The following is a 27587-nucleotide window of genomic DNA, read 5'->3' on the forward strand; positions in this document are numbered from 1 at the left end:
TGCCAGTGCCTAGTGGCGGGCACCAAAAACCTTGTAAATTTCCCCAGGTATCAGACTGAATCTGAAAACTTTCATAGCAATTTCCTTGCGTGTTGGCAGATGGTGTTTTGCGCATCTGAGTTTTTAAGGCAATTGTCTCTGAGACTTCTTAGATCTGCATTGGCATTTGGACTCCTATACACCCTACCGCCCATCTCTCTCCTGTCCAGCGTGCTGAAAAAGATCAAGAATGAGCAGACCCAAGTCATCCTAGTGGCCCTGGACTGGGTGACGAAAGTGTGGTAGCCGGACCTCTTGGCCATGAGCACATGCTCTCTAAGTGGGCCAACCATTTGGGAGGAACTTTTGTTTCAGCAGCAGGGTTGAGTCTTCTTCCCGAGCCTGCACAACCTACACCTACATGCGTGAAGATTGAGCAGAGACAGCTGACGGCATGTGACCTTCCTTCTGAAATGATGGTGTCATCTTGGCTGCCAGGCATACATTTACCAAATCTGCTTACTCAGGATGCTGGAAGAAGTTTTTGGGCTGTTCCTTTTTAACACATCCAACCCCTGAATGCACAATTATAAGATGTTCTCTTATTTTGTCTATCTTTAGCGAAGACCCTTGCTGTGGCAACAGTTAAAGGTTACCTTTCGGTTCCTTCCGCCTTCTTACACGTACCTGATCAGCCATCCTTCTTCAGGTCAACTTTTGTGATGCATTTTTTGAAGGGACGCTCATCCATGTTTCTGCCACCACTATCTGTGATGTCGCTGTGGGATCTTAATTTGGTATTCATCTACTGTAGGAAAGTGCCACAGTTGGCACGGTTACCCCCCACTTTTTGCCTAGTGTTGATGCCAACTTTGATTGAAAGTGTACTGGGATCATGCTAACCAGGCCCCAGCACCAGTGTTCTTTCCCAAAATCTGTACCTTTTTCTCCACAGTTGGGACAGTTAAGTCCCTTGTAAAAAGTACCCATGGTACTAAGTGCCCTCTGGCCAGGGAAGGTTCCCAAGGGCTGTAGCATGTATTATGCCACCGTAGGGAACCCCTCATCAAGCACATGTACACTGTCTTTGCAGCTTGAGTGTGCTGGTGGGGAGAAAAAGGCAGTCGACATGGCACCCCACTCAGGGTGCCATGCCCACAAACCACTGCCTGTGGTACAGGTAAGACACCGCTCTAGCAGACCTTAGAGCCCTAAGGTAGGGTGAACTGTACCACAGGTGAGGGCATAGCTGCATGAGCAATATGCCCCTGCAGTGTCGAAGTCCATTTTTAGACATTGTAAGTGCAGTGTAGCCATATTGAGTAAATGGTCTGGGAGTTTGTCATTACGAACTCCTCAACTCCATATTGGCTTTACTGAACATTGGGAAGTTTGATATAAAACTTCTCAGCACAATAAACACCCACTGAAGTCAGTGTGGGATTTATTGAAAAATTCACCCCGAGGACATCTTAGAGATGCCCCCTGTATGTGAGCCAGACTGCTAGTGAAGTACTGACCTGTCTGTGTCAGCCTGCCACTTTCAAACAAGCTTCTGACCACATGGGGTGAGAGTATTTGTGCTCTCTGTGGTCATAAACAAAGCCTGTCCTGGGTGGAAGTGCTTCACACCTCCCCCCCTAGAGGAACTGTAACTCCTAATGACGAGCCTCAAAGGCTCAGGCCTCGAATTACAGTGCCCCAGGGCATTCCAGCTATTGGAGTTGCCTGCCCCCCAGACAAAGCCCCACTTATGGCAGCAAGTCCAACAGGAAAATTAGGGAAAACAGGGAGGAGTGACCACCCCAGCCAGGATCACTCCTAAGGTGTCCAGAGCTGAGGTGACCCCCTCCCTGCAGAATCCTCCATCTTGGTTTGAAGGACAAAGACCAATAGGATTAGGTTTCTGCCCCCACCCCCGACACAAAGGGAGAGGGCACAAGGAGGGGGCATCCACCCTCAGGGAGAGTAGCCATTGGCTGCTGTCCTCTGATCCCTGAAATGCCTCCAAATCTAGGATTTAAGTGCCAACATGAACCCAGCTCACCAGAATCATCCTAGCGACCTGACAAGAAGAAGGTCTGCATAGATGAAACCCCCAGCAGAGAAGAAGGAAGACGACAACTGACTTGGCCCCATCCCTACTGGCCTGTCTCCTGCTTCAAAGAACCTGCACAAGAACAGCGACGTATCCAGCGGGACAAGCAACCTCTGCCAAGCTCCAGAGGACTGCCCTGCATCCAGAAGGGTGAAGAACTCCTGTGGACAGCGGCCCTGTCCAAGAAGAAACAACAACCAAGGACTCCAGCCTCACTCCGAATGCGTGAGTCCTGACCACTCTGCCCATGGCCCGTGTCCAGGTGGCCCAACCAGCTAGAGAGAACCCCCAGGTGATTCTGAACAAGGGTCCACCCTGGGTTTACCTCTCCACCCCTCCACGACGACGCCTGCAGAGGGAACCCCGAGGACACCCCTGACTGCGAAAGCGCCGAGCGAAGATATCAGACGCCTAAAGACACACTGCACCGCAGCCCCCAGGCCTTGAAGAACCTGACCTCCAGTGCAGCAACGTTCAGCAGGCGGCCCTCCTCCCTGTCCAACCTGTGGTTTGCCCAAGACAACTCCTGGACCTCGCCTGCAGCCTCTGAGTGACCCCCGGGCACCCCTCATAGAGAATCATTGGAGACCTGAAGCCTTGTTTGCACCCTGCAGCCAGCCACCCCAGCACCACTGCTGGTGTATGTTTCGTGCCTACTTGTTTTTCCCCCAAGAACTGTTTCTGAAAATTGCACTGTCAACTTTTAAAATAGATAATTGTCAATAATTCAAAAACTGTATAATTTATCGATTTCAAACAAAGTGCTATTGATATATGTGGGAAATACAAAACTATTGAAGTACTTACCTGCAACTTGAATCTTGTGCTTCTAAAAATAAATTAAGAACAAATATTTTTGCTATATAAAAACCATTGGTCTGTAGTTAAGTCATTGAGTGTGTTCTTCTTCTATTGTCTGTGTGTGTACAGCAAATGCTTTACACTACCCTCTGATGAGCCTAACTGCTCGGCCACACTACCACAAAAGAGAGCATTAGTATTATCTACTTTAGCCTCTGTTAAGCCTCTGGGGAACTCCTGGACTCTGTGCACACTATATCTCACTTTTATATAGTATATACAGAGCCAGCTTCCTACATCTACTTAATGTGCACTCCCTTTTAACAGATTCAAAATGACATTCATTAACACCTTCAGATCAGCCAGGAAGGTAACTAGAAATGTAGGTGTTGTCAGTAGTTCCTCCATACACATCCCTTTTCTTGGGTAAATTGGTCCTTCAGACAAAAGCTGCATTCCTGCCCAAAGTAGTCACACCTCTCTACATAGGGCAATCCATTTCGTTACTGGCTTTTTATGCTTCACCTCATTCTTTCAAGGAGAGCGAATGGCTCCTAACCTCGACTTTAGGAGGGCCCTTACCTTCTGTATGAACTGAACCAGGGAGTACAGACAAAGACGACAACATTTTTCCAATTTCTGTGGGGCTTAGAAAGGTGAAGCCATGCTAAATAGGACCATATCCAGATGAATTGTTATCTATCAAGATCTACTATGGGCTAGCCAAGAAGTACCCAACAGAAGGATTGTATATTCATTCCACCATAACGAAGGCTACTACTACTGCGCAGGCACACATTGCACCAATTCTGGACATTTGCCTGGTTGCCAAATGGGGGTGTCTCTTCACGTTCACTAAACATTTCTGCCTGGATATCCAGGTTAGGTAGGATGGGCACTTCGCCTTATCTGTCCTACAAGACTTCCTAGACCAGCATTATCACTTTAAAATATATGTGACCTTGACCCCAGGAGACAACTGCATTAAGAGCCAACCCTTAGTAGAGGACCCTTTTTCATATTTTATGACATATGGATCTGCTTTGCTATAATGTTAGGAACAGCTTCCAAACAAGGGTGCTCTCCCTTTAACTTCGCTATGTACGTGTTGCTTTCCATTTATTTAACCTCTTTTATTTTACATCTGTTATATGCAGTATTTGCAAACGTATTGTCGTAACAACAGTGTACATTCATGTAAGAAAACATTCAGACATTAACTATAAATGTAATGTAATGCGGTTGTGGGTAATGTTTGAATGTAGGAAACTACTATATTCGACACCAACTACCAGCTAGTGATTAGTTCGGATACAGTTTGATTAGCTGTGTTTCAGCCTTTTTGAATAACTAAAGAACGGGGTCGATTCTTAATGAATTCCAGATAAGAGCAGCTTCAACAATAAAAAAAATTAAAAAAAGACTGTTTCAAGGCTTGAGACATTGGAGCACATTCACCCCGCCCCTTCCCTCACCAATCTTATCACACACTCTTCCTACCCTTCTCAGCTTCAGACTCGTAAGCATCATTGCCTCTAGACCAAGCTCCCTCATTCATGACAAAAACATGTTATATCTTTAACACTGTCAAGTGGAATGTCGATTAATTTAATTATCTGTCTTCTTTCACCTGACATTTTTTGGTCTCGCCTACAGACTGCTCTTAGCTGTATGTCATGAAAGTCCTGCTGTGGAGACTACCAGCATGTACAGTGGGCTTGTGCCAGCCCATTGCTTACAGTTGGCTAGCTTTATTTTCACTTTCATTTGCTTGCTTCTTATTTGATTGCTTTCCTTCCACTTCTTGTGTTTGTCCCACCCCTGGAGCACAGCTTTTTTTTACTCTGTTTTTGATTGGATGACTTGTTTATTCCATTGCTAAAATTCAATTATATTTTTCTTCATTTGTCATCAGTCCATGGGAGTGCTGTTTAGGTTGCTCTCCCCTCTTGTGCTGCTTCCAGACTAAAATCTCACCCCCATGCTTGACCATTGCTTTCTTCATCAAAATTTGGCACTTTTTTCTTAAATGCTCCTGTTGCCTATCCCTACCATCGCTACTCCTCCACTACTGCTCCTGTCATTCGACAGTGTTTACCCCACTCCCATCCACCACTGTTGCTACCACCCTCCCCTTCATTGTTCACCCCTCTCGTCTTTTTCTTTAAAAAAAAAAAAACACATTTTTCTTAAGGGCACAGCATCTGTAATTTGTTGCTGTGCCACCCTTCATTAAAAGAAAAAGAGCACTTTGGCACACTTTTTATGTTTTTTTAATTTACTGCCATCTTTGACTAGTAAGTTAAGTAAAAAACTAAATGGTTGTGTGTTATTCTGCATGCATGCTAATGGTGCTGTAATGCTTGGTTCCCCTAGCATCTTGCGTGCATATGTGTGTTGTATTGCAACATTCATATAGCACTTACTACCCTGATGTGGGGTCCTGAAGCACTTGTTCACATCGGCAGTATGCTACACAATGTAGGGTATGTGGTTGGAAAGCTGTTGTCTTCTTTTTGATCTTGTCTGGAAAGTGTTTGCATGCCAAGTATGAGGGCCACTGAGATGCAATAATCATTTTATGGGACACGGCACTCAACAGTGTGATGAAGAAATTTGAGAGCTAGACGTGCAGTTTGTTTTTCATTAAGCTGGCAGCTTTTGAGCAGCTCTGCAGATACCATTTTATTATTTCTTATTATCTGATAGAGACTTCTAGTTCCAGATTCCTTATCGAAGAATTTCCCGCAGGCGTCTGTCTGGATCCAGAGATTTTTCTCAAGCAGTAGCCCTGCATGCTGTCAGGTGGCAGTGGTCGACTCCGTGCCTGTCTTAGTTGTCGTGCACACTGGACATGACATTGTGGGTCCTAAATAGGCACCACCCAGGCGCTGACATCCGTTCTTTTCTTTCCGCATCAACCAGCGCTGATCCAAGTAGGAGCTATCCCTTAGTCACTTTTTGATTGGTCTTTTTCGACTTTTTGTAGAAGACTTTTGTGTCTCTACACCCCTGGTGCATTGAGGATGTTGTCACGTAAGACCAGGTTCAAGACCTGCAGATCCTGTCATTAGGCGATGCCGTGACAGATCTGCACCTCGTGTGCTTGTGGTGTTTGGAGCATGACCATAAGTCATGCTCAGAGTTTAGGGCCATGAATCCGAAAGCTTTGAGGGAGCAGTCCATAAAGCTCTTTGCGACCCAGCGCTCAGCTCCACGTCGCTCCCGATCTTGGTCAAGAGGAAGGTCATGAGAATGGTCATGGAGCTCTCATTCTTCATCGTCCCACCCCAAGTCCTCGGGACCTTTGATAAGAGGCACAGGAAGAAGTCAGAGAAGAACAAGCTTTGCTTTCTTCGACTTTACCTGTCTGTTGGCTGACAAGAAAAGGGAACGTAGTTGCTCAAAGCCTGCATCTGGGTTGGCTCTGCGTCTCCCAAGTTTCTGGGAGCCGGAGCGAATCCTGCCCAACTGAGGGAATTTTATGAGGTCTTGCGCCTCATCTTTGGTTAGTCCGACTCCTCTGGGGTGCCTTCGGGCCCGAGGACTCAGCAGGGGTCCCCCCCTCTGTTAAGCACCGATGGTTTCGGCCTCATCTCTAGAGGGGACCATTATATCTGTTTCTGGATCAGAACCGGCATTGGTCGTGCCACTGCAACCTTCTCCGATGCTGGCTCCGATGTTGAAACTACCGAAGCCACCCATGCCCCCGGTTTGCGTTGGCCCTCATCCTTATTGCCAACTCTGACATGGAGCCAGATTTGGCTACACAGACTTCGGCAGGGACCTTGCCCCCTATGTTCGGATCCTGACCCTTATTCTTATGGGTTGGGGCACAGTGAGGATATGGGAGGGATTCACTGTACCCTTTAGAATCCCAGCTTCAAGACCTTATGGTCTGGTGGATAGACTTAGGTGAGGCCAGTGGTTTAGATTCTTCCCCTGACTCTGGCCTGGTTTCTCCCCGTCCTGTGGCTTTGGAGGAGGGAGTGTCCTATTCGGTGGTGATGCGAAAAGCGGCTAAGGTTCTCAAGCTACCTTTGGTGGCAGTCAGGACTAACCTCCTGACAGAGGTGCTTCAGTCTGAGGCTTCAATCTAAGAACCCCTTTTGTCTTTCAATGAAGCCCTTACAAATGTCCTGCTGGGTATCAGGTCCAAACCCAGCAAAGGGGCTCCTGTGAACAGGACAATTGCCCGCCTCCATAGTCCTGCTCCAAAGGATCCAGTTTTCCTGATGCAACACCCCACCCCTGAGAGCTTGGTAATACAAGCCTCTATGCCCCAGGGTACTTTCCCTTCTGCATCCCCTGATAGGGCTTCCCAGCATCTGGACCAACTTGGGAAGAAAATGTTCTCTTCCTCCAGCCTGGCATTGTGGTCCGTGAACACTGCATGCCTTATGGGCCGTTATACCCATACTCAATGGGACACCGTTGTCCAAGTGCTGCCACAGGTTCTGGAGGAGTACCGGGCCATTCTCTCCTAAGCTGTTGCTGATGGGAGAGACATAGCAAAGTTCACAATCAGTTGTGGGCTGGACACGACTGACTCCCTGGGCACAGGACTTGCATCAACGGTGGCCTTGAGGAGCCATGCCTGGTTGAGGATGTCTGGCTTTTTGCGGGATGTCCAGTCTACCCTTTTGGACATACCCTTTGATGGCAGTCATCTCTTCGAAGACAAAGAAGACTTGAAGCTTGTGCGCTTCAAGGACTCCTGTGCTTCAGCCAGGTCCTTGGGCCTCGCAGCTGTCCCTCACCCCCTTCATTCTGCTCTTCACCCCTTTCGTGAGGGCGTTCCCGTCACATCCGTTCCCCTCCAGCCACTGTGCCGCGCATGCTGCCCAGCCTCTGTGTGGCCGAGGACGTGAAATCCACAGTCCTCGGGGAATCAGGGAACCAGCGGTCTGGCCAGTCCACTTCTCCCACTGCCTCCCCCCAACAGACCCCCTCTCTTTTCATGCAGCTGCCTCCAAACCTTCCTAGTCTGAGGATTCCCTACCAGGGACCAGTTGGAGGCAGGATTCACCATCACCTGCCCTGCTGGCAATCCATCACATCAGACATGTGGGTTTTGCAAATAGCTGCTCCCTCTCCTTTGAGACTACCCCTTCATCCTTGCCACCATCCAACGATCAGATAATGGAGGATCACTTGGCACTACTCAGCAAGGAGGTTACTGCTATCTTGGCCAAGGAAGCCATAGAGAGGGTCCCTGGGCCAGAAGTGGGTCATGGTCATTATTCTTGCTACTTTTTGGTGCCCAAAAAGGACAAGGGTCTGCACCCTATCCTTTACCTTTGGTCCCTCAATCTCTTCCTCAGAAAGCAGAAGTTCAGAATGCTCACTCAGGCTCAGGTCTTATCTGCCCTGGACCAAGGAGACTGGATAGTAGCATTGGACTTGCAGGACACTTATTTTCACATCCCCATCCTCCCTCCCCTCAGATGTTACTTGAGGTTCACAGTGGGCCAAGAGCTCTTTCAGTTCACTGTGCTCCGCTTTGGTCTTACCAGTGCCCCTGGCTGATGAAGGCTGGCTCGCCCCAGGCTGTCGTCTCCTGCCTTCAGAATACGGCGGTCCTCTTGCATTTGCTGGGTTTCACTATAAACATGCTGAAGTCACACCTGACTCCATCTCAGACGCTCCATTTCATCTTAACTGTTCTGGACACAGTGCAGTTTTGGGCTTATCCATGATATTCAGGCTGTGATACCGATGTTTCATCCTCTAGCCTGGATTTTGGTGAAAATGGCTCGGAGACTGCTGGGCCTCCTGCAGCATGTTGGTGAATCATGTCAGATGGCATATGCGGACTCTGCAGTGGTGCTTGCAGTTAAAGTGGGTGCAGCATCAGGGGAATCTCTCTGACACGGTCGAGCCCCTGAAGGGAACTGCACAAGATCTGCAGTGATGGCTAACGAACAGTGATTGGGTCAGAGGCAGATCCCTCTCCCTTCCCTAGCCAGATCTGACTGTAGTGACAGATGTGTTACTCCAGGGAAGAGGCGGCCACCTGGAAGAGGCAGAGATCAGAAGCATCTGGTCTCCGGCAGAGTCTGGAATCCACATCAACGTTTTGGAGCTTTGGGCGATCAGACTGGCATCCCTTTCTCAAAGGGAAGGTAGTGCAGCTGTTCACGGACAACACCATTGCCATGTGGTACTGCAACAAGCAGGGGGGGTTGGGTTGTGGACACTTTGTCACGAGGTTCTGCACCTCTGGGCGTGGCTGGAACATTTGGGAATTTCCCTGCTGGTTCTCCAACTGGCAGGCTCTCTGAGCACCAGAGCTCACTGACTCAGCCAACAATGCCTGGTTGTTCATGAATGGCGACTGCTTGCAGAGGTGGGGCAAGGTCTCTTTCAGCACTGGGGAGAGCCTAGGTGTGATCTGTTCGCCTTTGCAGAGAACACACAATGTTGTCAGTATTGCTCGTTGGAGTTTTCAAGGCGGCACTTGCTTGGCAAAGCTTTTCATCACAAGTGGAGCTCAGACCTCCTGTATGCCTTTTCGCCCATACCACTTCTGCCCAGAGTTCTCAAGAAGTTCAAGAAGACCGGCCCAAGTAATCCTTGTGGGTCCGGACTGGGCACAAAGAGTCTGTTATCCAAGATGTTGAGCAGGTCCTCTGATCAGACTGCCCCATCGGGAGGCTCTTCTGTCGCAGCAGCAGGGGAGGGTTCTCCACTCAAACCTGTCCAGTCTCCACCTTCTTGCATGGAGATTGAGCAGTGGTAGTTGACAGCTTTTGACCTTCCGTCTGAAGTCTGTAACGTTATCTTGGCAGCCAGGCCTCCCTTCATCATAACAGTATAGGCCTGTTGTTGGAACAAATTTGTGGCATGGTGCACAGATACGTCTGTTGCCCCCCTCTCTGTCCCTCATTCTGAGGTCCTCTTGTTCATACTTTTTTCACCCATAGGGCTCGCTTTGAGCACACTCAAAAGGTATTTGTCTGCTATCTCTGCTTTTCTGACATTACCAGGCCAACCCTCTGTTTAAGTCTCCTGTTGATAGAAGGTTCCTTAAGGATCTTACCCATATGTTTCCTCCATCCTCATTTATCATACCCCAATGGGATTTGAATTTCGTTCTCACATTCCTAATGTGCGCTCCTTTTGAGCCTCTTCACAATTGTCCTCTCAGGCTTCTGACATTAAAAGCAGCCATCCTTGTGGCAATTACCTCTGCCCGCTGAGTGAGTAAGGTGCAGGCATTATGATCTAAGCCGCCGTACCTTTCCATCTATCCTAACAAAGTGGTGCTTCACACTAGGGCTTCCTTTTTGCCAAAGGTGGTCAAGCCCTTTAATGCCTACTTGCCTAATTTCTACACCCCCCCACACCCTTCTAGGGAAGAAGAGAGACTCCACTGCCTGGACCCAAAAAGAGCGTTGGTGTTCTACCTTGGTCGTACCAAAGAGTTCCGGGTGCATGATCAACTCTTTATTGGTTATGTGGGTGCAAAAAAAAGGTCAGGCAGTGCAGAAGAGAACCATCTGCAGGTGTGTCGTTCTCTGCATCAAAAATGTACTTTGTGTTGGCTAATAAGCAACCCCCTTGAGGATTTGTGCGCTCATTCTTCCAGCGCGACAGGTGCAACCACTGTGTTAGCATGTGGAGTTCCGGTCCTGGACATCTGCCAGGCAGCAATGTGGGCATCCTTGCACACGTTCACCAAACAATACTGCCTGGAAAGTCAGGTCCGAAGGGACGGGTACTTTGCCGGTTCAGTCCTGCAGGACTTAATAGTATGATCTTGGTTCGGAGACCCACCTCTGGGGATGGTATTGCTTCGGTATCTCTTCTAAGGTAAAGAAACTGCAGCTAGAAGTCTCTATCAGATGAACAAGTTACTTAACTTCTGTAACGCCTTATCTGGTAGAGACATGTTCTAGTTGCAGATACCTTCACAGCCCACCCATCCGCCCTACTCTGCTAACTGATTTCTAGGGACAGGGACTTCCCCTTCCGGGCCCTAGTTTTGAAACACCAGTGGTCCGCGTTCTTCGTGGCTCCACACTTCTGCCGTGGAAAGTAATGAAATGAAACTGACAGCATGCCAGGGTGGCGCCTATATAGGACCCGCAATGTCATGTCCGGTGCACACGATGATGGACACAGAGCCAACAGACGCCACCTGACGACACGCTCAAGAAAAATATCCGAATGCAGACTGACGCCTGGGGGAAATTCTAAGGTAAGGAATCTTCAACTAGAATATGTCTCTACCAGGTAAGGCATTACCGAAGGTGAGTAACTTGTTTTTCATAGTCCACTCTGTTAGTTACTCCACTTGGTTGTTTTTTCTGTAATATTTTGTTTAACATTTATAGTCCTGGGAAGGCATAGGTTTGAGGGAGGAATGGAGAGGTCTGCAGTAACAGACTTAATGATCAACCAATATCTGATAGTGTGAGACGTCAAGAAGCGATCACAGTATGTAGCTTGTTGGGACCTGCAGTCTTTGACTAAATTCAAGTCCTCTTGGTCAGAGACTTGTAGAAGTTTTCATCAAATAGCCCAAGCCTGGTCAGTTGGTGATGGGTGGTATATGGCTATGGACTGGTACATGCATGATGACGCAAGCACTGGTATGCATCACGTTGGGCTTTGCCAGGTGCTGTTCAGCATCATCTTTATGGCAGTAGCCTGATTTTATTGGCAAAGCCAGTACGTTTAAAAGTGGAGACCTAGTGGCTTTGATAATGCTTGTTCATTCTTTCATTCCATAAGTAAGGATACTGTGGCGCTTCCCCTGTAGTTGTTCTTTTGCTGTGCTCTTCAGTCTCTCCTGCTCTGCACCTATATACGTTGTGGCTAGGTTAGTAAGCCCCACTGTGAAAGATCCCAGCATGCACCATACCACATAACTTTGAATCCTCTGGGTAGGAGCTGATTGATTTCCTACTGCTTTGAATTTAAAACCACCTTGCTTTACTTTCCCAGTGTGTCCACCACCTTAGAGACCTGCAAGGCAGGAATCTGTTCATTCTCTATCTTTATTAAAGTCACTGCTTCTACGTTCCTACCTGTAGAGCTAAAGACTAGTTTCCTAAGATGGTAGTCTTCATCTCTGGACTAAGTGATTCTCATTTCCTGGAGCATTCGTTTTCCTTCACAGAAGACTATTTCCAAGGCAACCTCAGTGGTCTCCTTGGTTTCTTGGAGAATTGTTTGGTAGTTAAACGTATTGGAGATGAGCCTGATTTCACCTACTATGAAGGCTTCTCTACTTTCACCTTTAAGTAGTATTTGGTGTTTCTGTAGAATCCATCGTCTTAATCTGCAAGGTCAAAGTTAGAAACAGAAGCTTGCACAGTGCATGGATAAAGGAACGTTATCTCAGCCTTTTGTCACGTTTAAGGTGTAAAAGGAGTTTACGAATATTCTAATTACATAGATTGCCAAGTGAGAAACCTGGGACTCGTGTTGACAGACCCGTGATTCGGAGTGGAATGGTGGTAATTGGTTTTGCCTAAATACTACCCACTGTTCCCTCCACATCTGTCAAACTGTAGGTGCACATTGACAAATTAAAGCGGACTGCTGCTCCAGCAATATTGACTTCACGTTTCCAAACAGGGAAATCGTTAGACAAGGAAAGTATCCTTTAATTACTCAGAGGAAAAGTAGGCACACTCTAATCTAGACATATGGATCTCACTGCCACCCTCGGTGCACCTCTGCAAGAGGGGAGAGAGGACATACAACCCTAGAGAAAGAAAGCATGCACCCACGTTCCTGGTAAGGGGGCAGGATTCATAGATCCAGAGAAAAGAGGTAAAACTCAGTCTAAAATAAAGATGACAAAAATCATAGCTCAAGCGAAGGGAGACAGGAATCACAGACCTGCAGAATAGAAAAAGATGCTTACATCCCCTAATAAAAGATAACAATCAGGAGGCCCGAAAAAAGGAGTCTACTCTCAGAGCTTTAGCGAAGGGAGGAAGCTGACTGGAATCGGGAGGCATCTCGGTTGGATGAAGGAAGTATTGGCATCCCTAAGAAAGGAAGCATTAATATAAGCCGCAAAGAAGGGTTGACTGTAGTCGCATCCCATGAGGGATGGACCATCATAGCCACCCCTGAGTTAGACAGGGTTCACCACACCTAAGGAGAGAGGTCAGCATTCACTGTACCATTGGGAGGAAGGAAAAAAGGAAAAACTGAGAAAGCAAAATTGAGAGACAGGACCTCCTGAACGCATCCCAAGACATAGCACATTGATGAGCTCGGCTGACTGGTTTGCAGGATGGCTGCTTGGATGTGACTGCAAACCAAGGCAAAAGAATAATAAATTTACCAAAAGAGAGCGTCTATTAGCATAGAGCGAGGGAAGGCTGCACCTTTATTGGAGAGAGAGTCTATGCCCCTATCTCAATGAATAAAAATTTAAAAAATCTGAGGGGACACAAACACACACACACTCTCTCTCTCTCTCTCTCTCTCTCTCTCTCTATCTCTATCTCTATCTCTATCTGTATTCAGAGTCTTCAGTACTTTGCAGGGGCCTTCTTATCTCACATTCAAAGAGTGCTACCTCACTGCAGAGGCGGGATGAAAATATAATTGACAGCCCAATGTCTGTCCAGGGGCCCACCCAATAATACGATTAGCTGCTAATTGAACCCAATTCTACTCTGAAGGCCAGACCCATAAAGGTAAGGAAGCACATGTCCATAAGAGGTAGGTAAACGTCACTCATCTGAGTATGCAGAAGTAAAACGGAGACTCCTTTTTGGGGGGGAAATGAAAGCTCCAACCTGCTTTTGGGGAGAGAGGTCAAGACTAATGACTTACTTTTCTATACTTGGGGTTCCACCATGCCAGGGCACATCTGATTATCTGGCATAGTAACCGACTGTACCCCTGGCTCACCCTTTTGTATCTGATCGTAGCTTCCGACTGAAATGCTATTAGTGGTGATGAAAGATGCAAGACAGAACAAATCAATTCACAACCCTTCAAGACACTAATAACGCCTCTTGAAAAAACAGATATTTTATAACGGTTTAAAATGATTAGATCCTATGCTTGCAAAAAATAAAAAACACAGTACTGCAAGCAGGATCAAACATACTCTTGCATTCAATGGACAATTGTGATTGAAGACTTAAAATAACCTTTGTTAAAAAGAGGCTGAAAGTCACGGGCGCATAGCAAGAGCCTGTAAAATGAGTGTCTTCTAAGGTTTCCGCTGTGCGGTAGGGTTCTGGGACCGACCTGTGCTAAAGGGGACCAACCCTGTTTGCTGCAGCGATTTGGTTCAATGACAAAGTTACCATCTCAGTAGGTCGCTAAAGAAAATAAAGACCATAGTTTCTCTAAGAGAGAGTTTTTGCAGAGGTTGTCCTCGATTAATTCATTTGCCTCAACTTATTTCAGTGTTGAACCAATCGTCCGAACACCCCCCTCCCTCTCTCCCGCCTGCCACCTGCTTAGATTATCAAACTTGAAAGAAATGTTGAGGAAAAACATCACCAAACATTCTACATGTATGTAAGTTGTATGAAGCAATGTACACTTGGTATTTTCGTGAAATTCTTAAACGGCAACGCTCCACAATGTAGCAAACCAAAACCAATGCTCCTCTTGATATCTGTTTAGATTTCATCTGGACACTGAAATGTAGTCTGTGGTCCCAAAACTAAAAGAACTAGAGTTGCCATCCTGTAAACACGGTGGCTACGGGAAGCTCCTCTTATCACATTGCCTGGACCTTTGAACTGCTGGCTTAAGGGTTCAGAGGAGCTGCAGACGAAGGGCTGACTGCAAACTCCACCTCTGACTTGTGTGAGAAACTGGTTGGTGGAGAAATGGCTAAAGGCTGACAGAAGTAAATCAGAAAGCTTCCATGGGGTACCATTTGCCTTTTACTGGTAGCAATTGTTGAACACAACAGTGTAATACTTGTCAGAGGTGCTAAAAAGTCCTCGTGTTTGTCTTTTCAGCAGCAATGAGCCCTTAAGTCAGGCTGAGGGGCAGTTCGACCCACTTGGCCTTAAGCTTGAGGTTGGGACTCCATCTGTCCCTGTGGTGGATGTGTGAAAATATTGTTGGAGGCGGCATAAAGTTTGCAGCATATGCTTTAATTATTGCATAGGGCAAACATTTAGCATAGCAATTGTTGCACATTAGCAAAGCCCCACTATGTAGTTATACAGTTGCTTTGTTCATACCCAAACTATGGGGCGTCCAGTACAGCTTCCCTCTGTGTATGTTGTGAAGGGTCACCTTAGTGTCTAGAACAGCTGGTAGAAGCTTAACAGTGGCATATCAGTGAGCTGTTTATCTGCCTTCTGTGAATCCATATGGGGTTTCTTAAAAATACATATTTGCTTTATGATCGGTCCAATAGATGACGAAACACAATTTGCTCAGAAATTGTGATTTCTGTAGTGAACAGTGCTGCATAATTGTACGAATTGTAATATCACTTTTTTGTAGAATGGATATGAACTTTTATTACTTTCACGATAAAGGACTGTGAAAAGCTACACACAAGTTAAACAGTGCTACCAGAATAAACATCATAAATCTGGTGGATATTAGAAAATCCACTTGAGATGTGTCCAGTTATTCCCCTTTTAAAGTGGCTTATGCCAGTGTTGCTACTTAACTGACATAGCCTGTGATACTTTATATGTCATTTTGTACTTACTAAAACTATATTGCTACCTATGATTGCCGCCTATGATTTTAAAATTCTATAGAAAAAACGCAATCAGACTTTATTCATTGTTATCGTAGGAAAGAGGCTTAACACATCAGTTTATGGAAACCTAGGTTCTGAGTTTTTGTTAAAAATAAATATATATAACAAGTGAGTTCCACTTGTCTAAGAATTTTAAAGATTCAGACGAACACTATTTTTGAACAGTATTAAATTGTTTTTTGTTCTAATAAGATATTGTGCAGTACATCTTTCATTTCATTGCTGGGCAAGCATCAACGCTTGGATATCCTATGCATGGCCATACCTCTGGAGGGTATAATGGCACCACCTAGAATGGAGTAAGGCCAGTGCTTTAAGTGGGCCAGGTCCCTCTGGGTCACAGACCCAGTAGTGATTAAAACAGACATTGAAAAGGGTCACTATAGGGCCCTATATTTATGTTCTTAACTTTAGTAGCAGGTAACACTAATTGATTTCTGAACAATTAATGTTAAAAACCATAAGGTAATCCATGTCATTGATTTTAGTTCCTATTTGTATTTCATGTTTTACTTCATTTTGCGATCCCTACCAGTCTCAGAATTTTAGATTTGAAACATTTTCAAAATTATTTACCACATTATTTTTACTTGTTTGTCCAAAAGTTAGTCCAGTAGTCTTGTGTGAGTGTAGGTTTATGTCAGTTGTTGTGTTCTATAATTGAATACAATGACAAAAAGCTCAGGGTAGCCAAAATCCTGGTCGGTGGCGCACTATGGGAGTCACAGAAATGTAGTTTACAAGCCACGCCCTTAATTGCATAGGCCACGCTCATTTGAGAGCGCCCCCCCTTTTTTTTTGCGTCCCATTTAAAGCCTTGAGAAAGGCAAAGGGACCCACGCCCCCCCCCCCCCCCCCCCCCCCCCCCCCGCGGAAGAAATTAGTGCATATTCCGGGAGACCTGCCTCTGCAGGACACGCACTCCTGGTCGGCACCAGTACTGTCCCCGCATGTCTGCGCGCCCTTTGCGCATTCCTCCTTTAGCCTCGTGGGCGCCTGAAGAGCTGAGACAAGATGCCCTCTGCGGAAGGCTCATCACTCTACACACCTCGCCGTACCCCGCTTTTGACAAGTGGGGTGAGAGGATTGGCTGCCCACGGTCCTGGGTACTAATAAAGGCTGGCAGAGAGGCTTTGCCGCGGTTTTCTGACCAGGGCCCATCTGCAGTGGGTGACATCTGCTCCCCTCATGTCACTTTCACCATTAACAAGCAATTGAATTAATTAAATGCTACTCAGAACACGCATAACAAGCTACCGGCAGTGTCCAAATTAGCGCGGATAATCAAGGCTGATTTCCTTTATTATCCTGCTAAGTGGTGTGCAGGCCATCATGTGCCATGTCTGCCCTCATTTATTTACACACTGCCCCCACCCCTGCGCCTCTCTCGGGGAGCCCGCCACATCGCACCTTCTTAATTTGCCAAGATCACCCACCATGGCTGATTGATATTCGTGCCTCTGTCGAACACCCCCATTACCAGAGACTCCTCTCCTGTGCCCCCACCCTTCCTGTCTCATCTCCCCCCTTCCAGCCCAGTCCTTTGTTACTCCGGCTCACTGATAAATTAAAAAGCCACCCCTGTGGTCCCTGAAGTGAGTAATAGAGGCTGAAATTTCATTTTGCAAGTGGCTGATTTAATGATCCAAGGGGTAATTAATGGCCTGATTATCTTAATGTTAAATATGTCCGGCAGCAATTACTGTGACCTCCTGCCTGTCAAGGTCCCAACTCGGCTCTGCTTTCAATTAAGTTCTCTGGAGCTTAATGGTATGAATAAACTCGTGTGATTCCATCATCGGCAGCCGGGAGATTGTGCTGGGCCCAAGGCCCGATCAGGAGTTTTTAATCAGCGCATCATCTCCTTCTCGAGATCAGAGTTAACAATTACAACAAGGACAGTTTAACTTTCCTCCTCTCTCCCTCGCGCGCTCTCTCTCTTTTTCTTGTAACCGCTCCCAGGGAATTCTTTTGGCTCGGCCGCTCTGCCGTCCTCCTCGTCTCCCCATATATTAATTATCATGTGAATGTCGCTGTTTTTCCGTTTGACAGCCTTAATTAATTGGCAGGAGCGCCCAGAAATGACAGCGCCACTAATTGCAACTCAACGTGAGTTACTGTCGCCTGGGTCGCGCGAAGCTCTCCCCCCCCAGTCCTTCGCCGCGGCCGGAGACTTGTTGACGTGTCCCCCACCCCAATCCCCGGTTTTCCGCATCGCGCCCGGGCCCTGTGATCGCATCTGATGGCAACGAAAGGACCAAGCCACGCCGCCGGCGCTCAGCGGACGTGAGCGCCACGATGACATTCGCTGCCAATCGCGCCCAGACAGCTGCGCTCTGCGCCAAACCCAGCAGCTGCCAGAGGAGTTCAGAGTTTACTTTAATAAGGGACTGTCTATTCGATTTTTTTTCCCAGACCCTGAGTTCAGGTGTAAATTTCAGCTTTTAAGCAAATTCTACAATTGTTTTCTTTTTTGCATTTTTTAAGCACAAAATACTTCGTTTTCATATGCCTACTGACCAGTGTTGTCATTAGGTGTGGCCTAAAGACAGCTTTAGCTTTTGATTGGCCTTATTTGGTCAGCCCTTTTCATTTATTCGTCTGTTCCGTTGTCATTCACATTTTGCTTCTGCCCACCTCAGCCCACTTGAGCCACTGGCTCTCATGCACTATTGGTAACTGCATTGGGCATGATCACGTGTGCACCTCAGCCTAAAAGCAAGTGCCCTTCAGTTCCAGAGCTGCTGGGCCATTACGTTGTCAATGCTTTTCTTTCTTCAGCCATTATCCTTTTTATCGTTGTAGTTCTCTTGGCATGTTAAACTATATCTCCAGGTTTCAGTGATTCAAAGCTAATTTTGTGCCAGTAAAAATCATATTTCCTAGTAACATGCATCACAACTTAAAAGAGGTTCTGTATCTGCTCTGAGGTTGTTCTAAGATCCTCATACTAGGGGGAAACCCATACTGTTCTATTTAAATTTTGTTTTGTTTTACTTTAATTTTTATTGCATATGTAAGTCTGCTATACTTATGCACTTGTAATGCTTCCTGTACTCTCGAAAGTGCCCATATCTATTTCCAAGGTCTCTGGCGTTCTACAAACCCAATTTAATTTTGCAGACTATAATATCAGGCATACCTTCATATTCCATCATCTCTGCCAAGAAGGCAGCGTTCTAAACTGAAAACAATGTACGTTAACCCAGTACGTTTCCAGAATAATAGTGGGACATATAATTAGTTGTTTCCTTGGCCTTCTGATTGATTCCACTCATTCTGTGGAATATGAGTATGTTTTACTTTCTTCCATCAAAAAAAAGGCAGACGCCTTTATTTCTGCCCATGTGTCTATTTTTAAACATGTATTCATCCAGTACAGCACCATAGCTTCTTCATTCCTCTTTACTAGCACAGAATTTCCCGGTTCAGGATCCTTACTGACTGCAGAGGCGGGAAGCTCCTTTGTGATGTCAATAGCCTTTAAAACCCAAATATCCTCCCTTCCTTTTATTGACATTAAAGTGAATTTATAGTCTCCTGGCTATGAGGCCTACGGAATGAGGTTGTTGTAGAACAGGCTTTGCCAGTTTTATGGTTCATCCAAAGCATCTATAGGAGTACAGAGTTGTAGTCTGACCTCGTGCTCGGATTTAGAGTCAAGCGCCTCTAGTCTGCGATGTAGGCAAGGTTTGAAAAATGACAAGTCTGGTTATTCATTATTTTATAGTGCTTTAGCATTTCTACCGCTTTGGTCCACACTTCTCAAAAAAATAAAAATATCACCACCATATATGGTTAAAATGGCACTACCTTAAGAGACATCAAAATATCCCTCTTGAACTGGTCTGATGATGGATGACAAGAGGCCATCTCTCAATGTCTGTGCAATATTCGTCTCTGTGGTCGAAGTCTTTCTGTATCATCCCACATTCTGTGGAGGACCCATTGTGTTTTTTTTGCCCAGCTGTCCCAGTTGCAACATGCACGGTTACCTGATTGCAGACACTTCCCAGATAGAAAGCACAGCCATCTACAAAAGCTTTCCCCTGTACCTCAGCATATAGATTTGTGTGACGGGACCTGCAGATTGCCATGGTGTGTTTTTTACCACTGAGTTTAAGGTGTGAACATTTCACGTTGAAGATGGGACGACACAATTGACGATGTAAGAAATCTCTGAATTCCTCCTGTGCCCCTTTGAGTTCCTTTATTTTTACACTACACGCTGTAAAGGGTTTTCACCAATAAAATAGTGCTCGATTTTGTCACATTCTCTTTTTTTGTAAAATTGTCTGGCACTACTGGTGCTAGAAGACTAACAAAAAAAACAGCAAAATTGCTAAAAAGTCTGCTGGGTGTCTGTACAAGCAGAAAGTCTAATGAACATCCATTTTTACCAGAACAAACTAGTTTTAAGATAACATCAGATTTTTTAAATAATCTTTTAGGGTCTAAATGGGTGTGTTCCAAAGCTTGGCCGTGCACACTGAGAAAGCACTTCCTCCACATTTTATCTATTTGTATTTTGAGACACAAAAAGATGGCTTTTCCTGATCCCCAGGTGTCTCTGAGGTAAACATGGTTTTAAACGCTGACTCAGGAAGGCAATACCTCTAGAAGTATTTAAACTGATTGTCTTTTGGTACATGGAAGCAGCGCTAGGCTCTCCTTGCTGAAGATATATGGTCAATCTACCGCAGGCAAGCAGAAGCCCCTTCTGCTGCATCCATGATAACAGGTACTTACTCTTTCCAAGAAAGGCGATATTAGGACATTCCAAGGGGGAAATATCAATGGCTAGTATGGTTTGCAAATATCGTAGGTGCACATCTGTTGGTCAATGTCTATAAGAAAGAACAGCAAAATGTGCCAAACCTTGTTATAGAACTCTCTAGGGACTCAAAATGAGAGTGACACTGATGTATTTTGTTTTAATATATAGAAGGCTGCACGAACATCTGTACATATTACAGTCTAGTTTTGACACTTTTAGACATCTTTGGTAAGTTATTTCTGTTCATTTGCGACATCACAGCACTTGCTTCCAAAGCCAGCATTCCAATGTGAAAGACAAGTCGTAGGGCAGCATTACAACATTTTTAAACCATGACATTGGAAAAGCTACCTTATAAGCTATTCAGAACTACATTTATTTGAAAACCAAAACTCATTACTAGTAACATTAATGGGCAATATGTCTGTTTTGAATTCCTGGAGTTCATGACAGGAAAGTGGCAATTTATCTGCATGTTATCACAGATTCGCAACTAGACACTTTTTTAAAGTGGCGTACATCATACTCCGTAGTGGTCATTCTTCTGTCTGTCATGGAGCTCCTTGACAACTTGCAGTGCCCTTTACAGTAGGGGTACTTTATTATATATGTTACACATGTGTGTAGATACATAATAGTAACATGCTTAAAGTGAAGTTATGGCTAGCTTTAAATGTACCGCATTAACGTATGGTAAAAAAAAAAAACCTCAAACACTCACTTACAACAGTTTAAAGACAGTTATGCTCGCAAATTAAAGCAAAAAAAACAACCACACACACAGAAATTATAAAGTTACAGTAAGCTCCGCAGTCCATAATTAGCACAACACCCATGGAAGCCGTAATTTACACACCAGATTTAAAGCTAGTGACAACTTCACTTTAACCTCCAGTTAATTTCTGTTTTTTTATTTATTTTATTAACCTGTATTACATTTAGCTGCTGTTGAAGTACACCACACCCGGCTGCGCACTGCCTTTGGCTGTGGGCTGCAGGGATTGACCACAGAGCCGGCACCACTGCACTTGCAAACCAGGGGGGGATCTATTTCTGAGTCAGAAATTTCTCCTATTCCATGATTATATGGGGACATCCGCAAACCCCGTGTTAGAAACATTAACTTATTGGAACCTAAGAAACATGATGGAAGTGATTCCATGTTTCCCAGATGAACCAGAACTCTTGGCTCTGTTACTGTCCAGCCAATTCCCCGAGAAATGAATCACTAGTATGTATAATACATCTCTCAGTGAAAGGGAAAACATTCTAAGCTGGAGGGGGCCTAAAACCTGGGAAGTGAAATTACTGATAAGCAATGCACAACAAATGAAGAAGTATCTCCCACCTGCAAATATAGGTTAATCCATTATAAATATTTGCGCAAAATGTATTATCCCCCTGTCTGTATGGTCAGATATGGTATAATGCATAATTCAGATTACTATAGGTGTTCCAGCCCGGATGCCAGTTTCCTGCATTTGGCCTGGAGTTGCCTGGGCATATTTCATTTTTTGGACGCAGGTGGGGAGAGAGATTGAAATAATGGCAAAGGAGTCCCTGAGTAAGTCCAATAATGGCCCTATTTGGATATGTAAAAGATGCAAATAAAACAGACTGACACCTGGTAACTAAGCAGTATTAGAAAATTGGCATTTTCATATTCCTACCTCATAAATAGAACTTTGAAAGGTATAGCACCAGTTGTATGTGGGCAAATGTGTTGAAAGCTCTGGCACTATCAACTTCCTTAGAAATATAAAGTTATCTTATAACACATGATTTGTTATAGCTGGTGCCTGTCAATTTGTTCTCCAGTCCTTGTTTCAGAGACAGGACTTGGAAGCCATCTTAATTTTAGCTTTTCTTGAAGAGAGAGTAATACAATTTAATTGGGGGTACACCAGAGAAATCGTTTGTTGTTGCTAGATGGAAATAATGTATTGCTAAACATCCTGTGGTCAACCTTCAAGCCGCTAATAGCTCGTGCATTTGAACTGCAGTGGAAGGCAACATATGATGCTGTATCATTGAAGCAACCAAAGATTTGATATCAGGATAACAAAACTGCACATTTCTTTCTTTCTTAGTCATATCTTTATTTATTTAATCTACTTGACATGTCTCCTGTTAATCAATATGCTAGGATGCGTCCAATGGAGCCCCTCTCCCCCCCCCCTTCCACTTGGATGAATAATTGGCACCCAGATCCTACCCTGCTATCTTTATTCGGTTAACAAGAGCCTTATTTATTGAAATCATCAGCACATTTTTTTGTATGGACATCAGTATGGAGAAGTCAGTGTCTGAACCACAACACAAAATAATTAGCATGGCAATTCCATTCTGTGCACTCACACACAGGCAACACCAGCTTCATGTCTCCTCTTTGGGGGATGATCCAGGGACAGGAGAGATAGAATGAAAAATTCCCAATCAGTTCCCCAGTGTTACTAAACTGGTATTACTAGGAACATTTCCTACAATTGTTTATATCTGAGATGCTAACTTGCCAATCACAAATACGGCCAGTTAAAGCTAAGTAATATTTGACCAGTTAAGTATGCAAGCACTATTCTACTTAACAATCTAAACTATTATGTTCCTCTCACCTTCATAATTGCTGATGTTAGGATAATATACCTCTAGGTCGGAAAGGAGGGATGTAAATGAACTTCACATCACAATAGTTGCAGGTCCTTATCGGAGCAGGAAGAAAAGTCCCATGCTCGTGACCTTTTATGCTGTTCTGCTCCTTGGATCTGACCTGACCCCAGTTTCACATACCCAGAAACACAACCCTTCACTTTGGCCTGGAGTGCTCTCTGCTTCTCCTCCCACCCAGAGAGTCTGTGTGTTAGCTGAAGCCAGTGGCTGCCTCAGTCTAAATTCGCCTCCCCTAATTGAGGACGCACTCTTACTAATTATATGCGCCCTAGAGATATAAAAACAAACTATGAAAGTAGTAAAACATGCTGAAAATAAAATTTAAAAAAACAAGATATTTTGCTATTTATAAAACTGTCCTCCTCTCTTAGGTCCAGTGAATCAGTCTTTTTGACTGTTCAGTAATTGACAACCACAAAATAGTCTTTCCTCAAATATAAGAGAGCTGTAGGTTGAGATGATTTGGTGAGTGGGTCTGGTGTTGGTTTTATCTTTCCTGTGAACTGTACTTTTTTTCCTCCCATGTTCTCCATCCTTACAAGACGTGGCTGGGCTCTGAATGCAACATCTGCTGTGGTCTGTTTCTTTAGATTAGTAATGTAATAAATTGTATCTATTACACTTCTATTTCTCCACTTGCACCTCTCACAGAAGCCACCTGAGAGGATCACAGTGTAAAGATAGATCCACAAGCTTGGACGCCTGAGATAGTAGTTGTACCCCATGCTTACTTTTTGGTGCCCTTGTCAATACCTGTTTTAGGTCAAGCATGCAAGCGATCTGACGTGTTGTAATCTATCTGTGGGCCTTTAATCATGCCCACTGCATGCCCATCACTATCACTCATTCATGGGCGTGACTTTCCAAAATCCTTTGTTATCATTGGTAAATGCTTTACATGTGTCCCTCCCTACGACAGTTTTATTACGGCCTTGGCCATAGACCGTGTAACACAGATAATTGCACGTTTGTCAATATGTTTGACTGCAAGCAACATTTTTCCTTTTGTGTTTCGCCTTTGCGCACTCGCTCATGGCACGCTTTGAATTGGCTCGCTTATGTCAACTGTTTTACTTTTCATTTTATTGTGGCAAGAATTATCCAGTCTAATAGCTGTAACTCAAGCACATGCTAGATCCACTGTATTGCAAATACTTGTTGTCTCTAGTTTCTGTGAACTTGAAGAGTGTGTCAGGTAGAGAGAATAAACCGAGTTCTAAGAGGCATATCTGTTTTCTGTAGTTGCACTCATTCGCACCCTTATATCCTCTCAACAGCAAATAGGAGGTTGTTGAGTGGCTTAGAGTGGTACCCTTTGTGAACCGCCTTCTATGCTTTTGAATTCAAAGCTTTGTGCTGTCACTTGTGCTAACCTTGGTATTTTGGTGACTCCTGGTTAATGACCACAAGAAGATTTATCCATTTCATCCTTCCTACACCGAATGTGAAGAGCACAATCTGGCCAGCATTCTGAATTTGAAGGGTGGAATTGCCAGTGTCTGTTGTTTGCTCATATCCAAAAAGCCTTTCGCTCAATTATGGTTTGATCCCAGACAATGTTGGTACTATTTTATTCCCCCACTATCATTTATCTAATGGTATGGAAGGTGAGCTCTAACAGTGCAACTGATGTTCTTCCCATGTCTTACCTGGCCAATATGGCTTCTTCACAAAACACAACTTTGCTGTTGGCACTCAGTGACTCTCCTTGTGGTAGTTAAACCAAAAATACAGCGGGTTGGACACATATTGTCTAAAACTCTCCTCTAGTACTGTGTTTGAAGCACACTGATGTGCAGTGAGACCAACTCACCCTGTTTGAGGATTCAAGGTTCTTCAAATTCCAGTGTGACACTTTCCATGATTCCTGAAATGCACAGAAGTGCCTCAAAGCAGTTGTTCAACGCAGTACCATCAATATGAAAAAGGATTCACTGTCGCAGGTGAGGTGCACAATAGACAAAAGCATTTTTATGTCAGTCCCTCCATGGATTGGCCCAAGATGGCTATTAAAAGAAAGTAGGTCGTGTGGTTATTTCATTGTGGATGCTGCCTCTTCTGCATGGTCAGTCAATCCAAATATCACATGGCACCCCTGTATACACAGGGAACAGATCCTCTCCTTTTGCCCTGGTGGGTATTTACAACATCAGTCAGCTTCCGCTCTCCGCGCTGCATGTTACGGGTGCACACGTTATTTGCACTGCAGTTAATTATGGAGCAATCAAACGTTGGCTTTTGCTCTGTAATTTCCTCTGCCAGCTAATTTAATTAATCACCCCTAGCTACGCTTTCCCAGCTGTGACCGGCAGGGTCATTAATTAGGTTTGTGGTGATGGTGGTTGCAGACCGTATCGCGTGGAGGCCTTTGGCTCACTGGCCCCAGAGTGGCGGATTAGTGGCGGTGTTACATCAGGAAAGCACTGTCAGCCACATCCTTTGAGTGCAGCAGTGGTGGAGCAGCACATGTCACACCACAAACCTCTGTCTCACTGCACACCTCCCTTCTAATGGACAGCTATAGAAACAACTCCCAATTGTAAATTATAAGGGTTTTGTGTAGTGCTTCATACTGTGCATCAACCTGTTCTTAAAGCACCGTTAAATTTGCGTGAGTAAGGGAAGTGAAGGTAAGGTAAATGAAAAGTTGCCCCATTGTACAACTGGAACACATCTTGAAGCCAGGATTGGAACTCAAGTTTCCTGGTTCTATGTCATCTTCTTAAGCAATTCAGGCCATGCTTCATCTGGAGAGCACTTCTCAGTTTCCTCTGAGAGTCCTAATCATTAAATTGAACAAAAACATTAAACATCCCCGAAAGACGTCACGTGTAACTTTTTAAATTGGCTTAACCATTTGGTTAATGTAGGTGCACACAACAGCTTTTTCTCTGGTAGTGGCACGTTGGTGGGCAATAAGGACCTCTGTGCCCTTCTGCTTTGCCCATTCCCTGCCGGCAGGGATACTACACAGTTAGGGGACTGCTCCAAAACCTGTGGGATTTATCACAAACCAAGGTGCCAGTCACTGGCCACTCCCCACTAAGAAAAGCAGTTATTCACTGATTGCTGTATTGATTACATATCTGGGTACATCCTAGGAGTTAATTAACTTTATCACTGTTTTGGACAACCTAGCTCCTCTGCATAGGGAATCCAAGCATTCTAGGCCTTTTGCATCACTCCTGGGTGTTCTCTGTCATGTCCTATTTCTTGAACCTTCTTTTCTTTCTATATAGAAAGGCTACCACATGACTCCGAAAGTAAATATGTTGATAACCTGTAATCACACATTATATTGCTCTTGCACCCATGCAATGCACTTCAAAACGATGTCCTTGGCTATTTATCTTTGATGTTGCTGCTTTGTCACAGTGGGTAAGGGTAAGGGTGAGAGGGTGGGGCGGGGAGAGAGAGGCTTTAGTTTTTCTTAGGAAACCTTGGTATTATATTTCTGCCCCAGTTCACCAATTTGAAATTGGGCTACTCCGGGTGAGTTGTCATTGAGGTGTCGGCCAAGGAAGGTAAAATGCTGTAGACAGCAGCAGAGGGATCAGTCCATACCACTCAGTTGAGGACATCAGCCTGGCAGGGCTTGCATTGCCAAAGCTCGGTGCCGTATGTGCGCCACGGATCGGTGCCAAGTACTGATTGTGGCTGTCACGACGCTGCTCTGCTACGAGTGCTTCTCATTCACCACGTTTCAAGCACCCCGCCGCCTCTCTTGCTCCCCCGTCTTTGCCCCGCCTCCCCAGAAAGCATGACTGACAGGCAGGGCTGTCCGAAATGTTAGAAATAATTGGATGCCGCATTCTAACTCATCTGTAAAGTATTCGCTGATTAAATTAGCCTAATAGATATTATTTCTTACATGACCGCATAATTTCATCCTGATTGGATCTCTGCCTCTAACGAGTCCCCCAATTTGCCATTGACTGGAGATCACAGAGCGCTCGAGGATAACAAGCTTCTTAAGGTCTTTCTCTTTCCTCTGTTTTTAGTTTTGTTTCTTCTTCCTTAGGCTAAAAGTTAAACTGATGTCTCGTAATAGACTTAACAGCCAAGATCAGTCGAGCTCAGCACACTTAACATGTTGGAATTTTTTTTCTTTTCCAGGCTCTCTCTGTAAGAAAGGAAAGACGTCCGCATACGACAGTAAATGTTTTGTGTTAGAGAAGAATGTAAGATAGTGGGTATCCTTTTCTCAGGGAGGTCGGTGTAAAGGAGCAACTAACTTCATCTAAGGACGGTCAAGTTGGAGTAATAAACGACCTTTTAGGGAGCTTATTGTATGAAAGTAAATAATTCCTTCAGTGAGCATAAGGCAGGAAACCTCATCTGTGTGCCGCGAAATATTCGGCAAGGAGTGTCGTCGTAAAACCCCTTTAATCGAAGCCAATCTATTCCTCTGCGGGCCTTCCATGCAAGAGAACAGTTATTAACACCCTTTGAGAGAGGCCAATGTAAGATGGTGAATATTCTCCTATATGTGAGATAGGTTTAAAAGGGTAAACATTGTCTTTGGGTGTTTGTTGTAAAACTGG

The 27587-nt window shown here is 45.0% G+C and overlaps 1 protein-coding gene across 4 annotated transcripts in view; it reads left to right on the forward strand.

The window, feature by feature from the left end:
• AGAP1 (ArfGAP with GTPase domain, ankyrin repeat and PH domain 1) overlaps positions 1 to 27587 on the forward strand; it is a 942320-nt gene that overhangs the window by 848914 nt on the left and 65819 nt on the right. The gene's annotated exons all lie outside the window — the stretch shown is intronic.

This window comes from Pleurodeles waltl, chromosome 3_1, assembly GCF_031143425.1.
Source record: "Pleurodeles waltl isolate 20211129_DDA chromosome 3_1, aPleWal1.hap1.20221129, whole genome shotgun sequence".
In the NCBI taxonomy this organism is placed as follows: Eukaryota; Metazoa; Chordata; class Amphibia; order Caudata; family Salamandridae; genus Pleurodeles; species Pleurodeles waltl.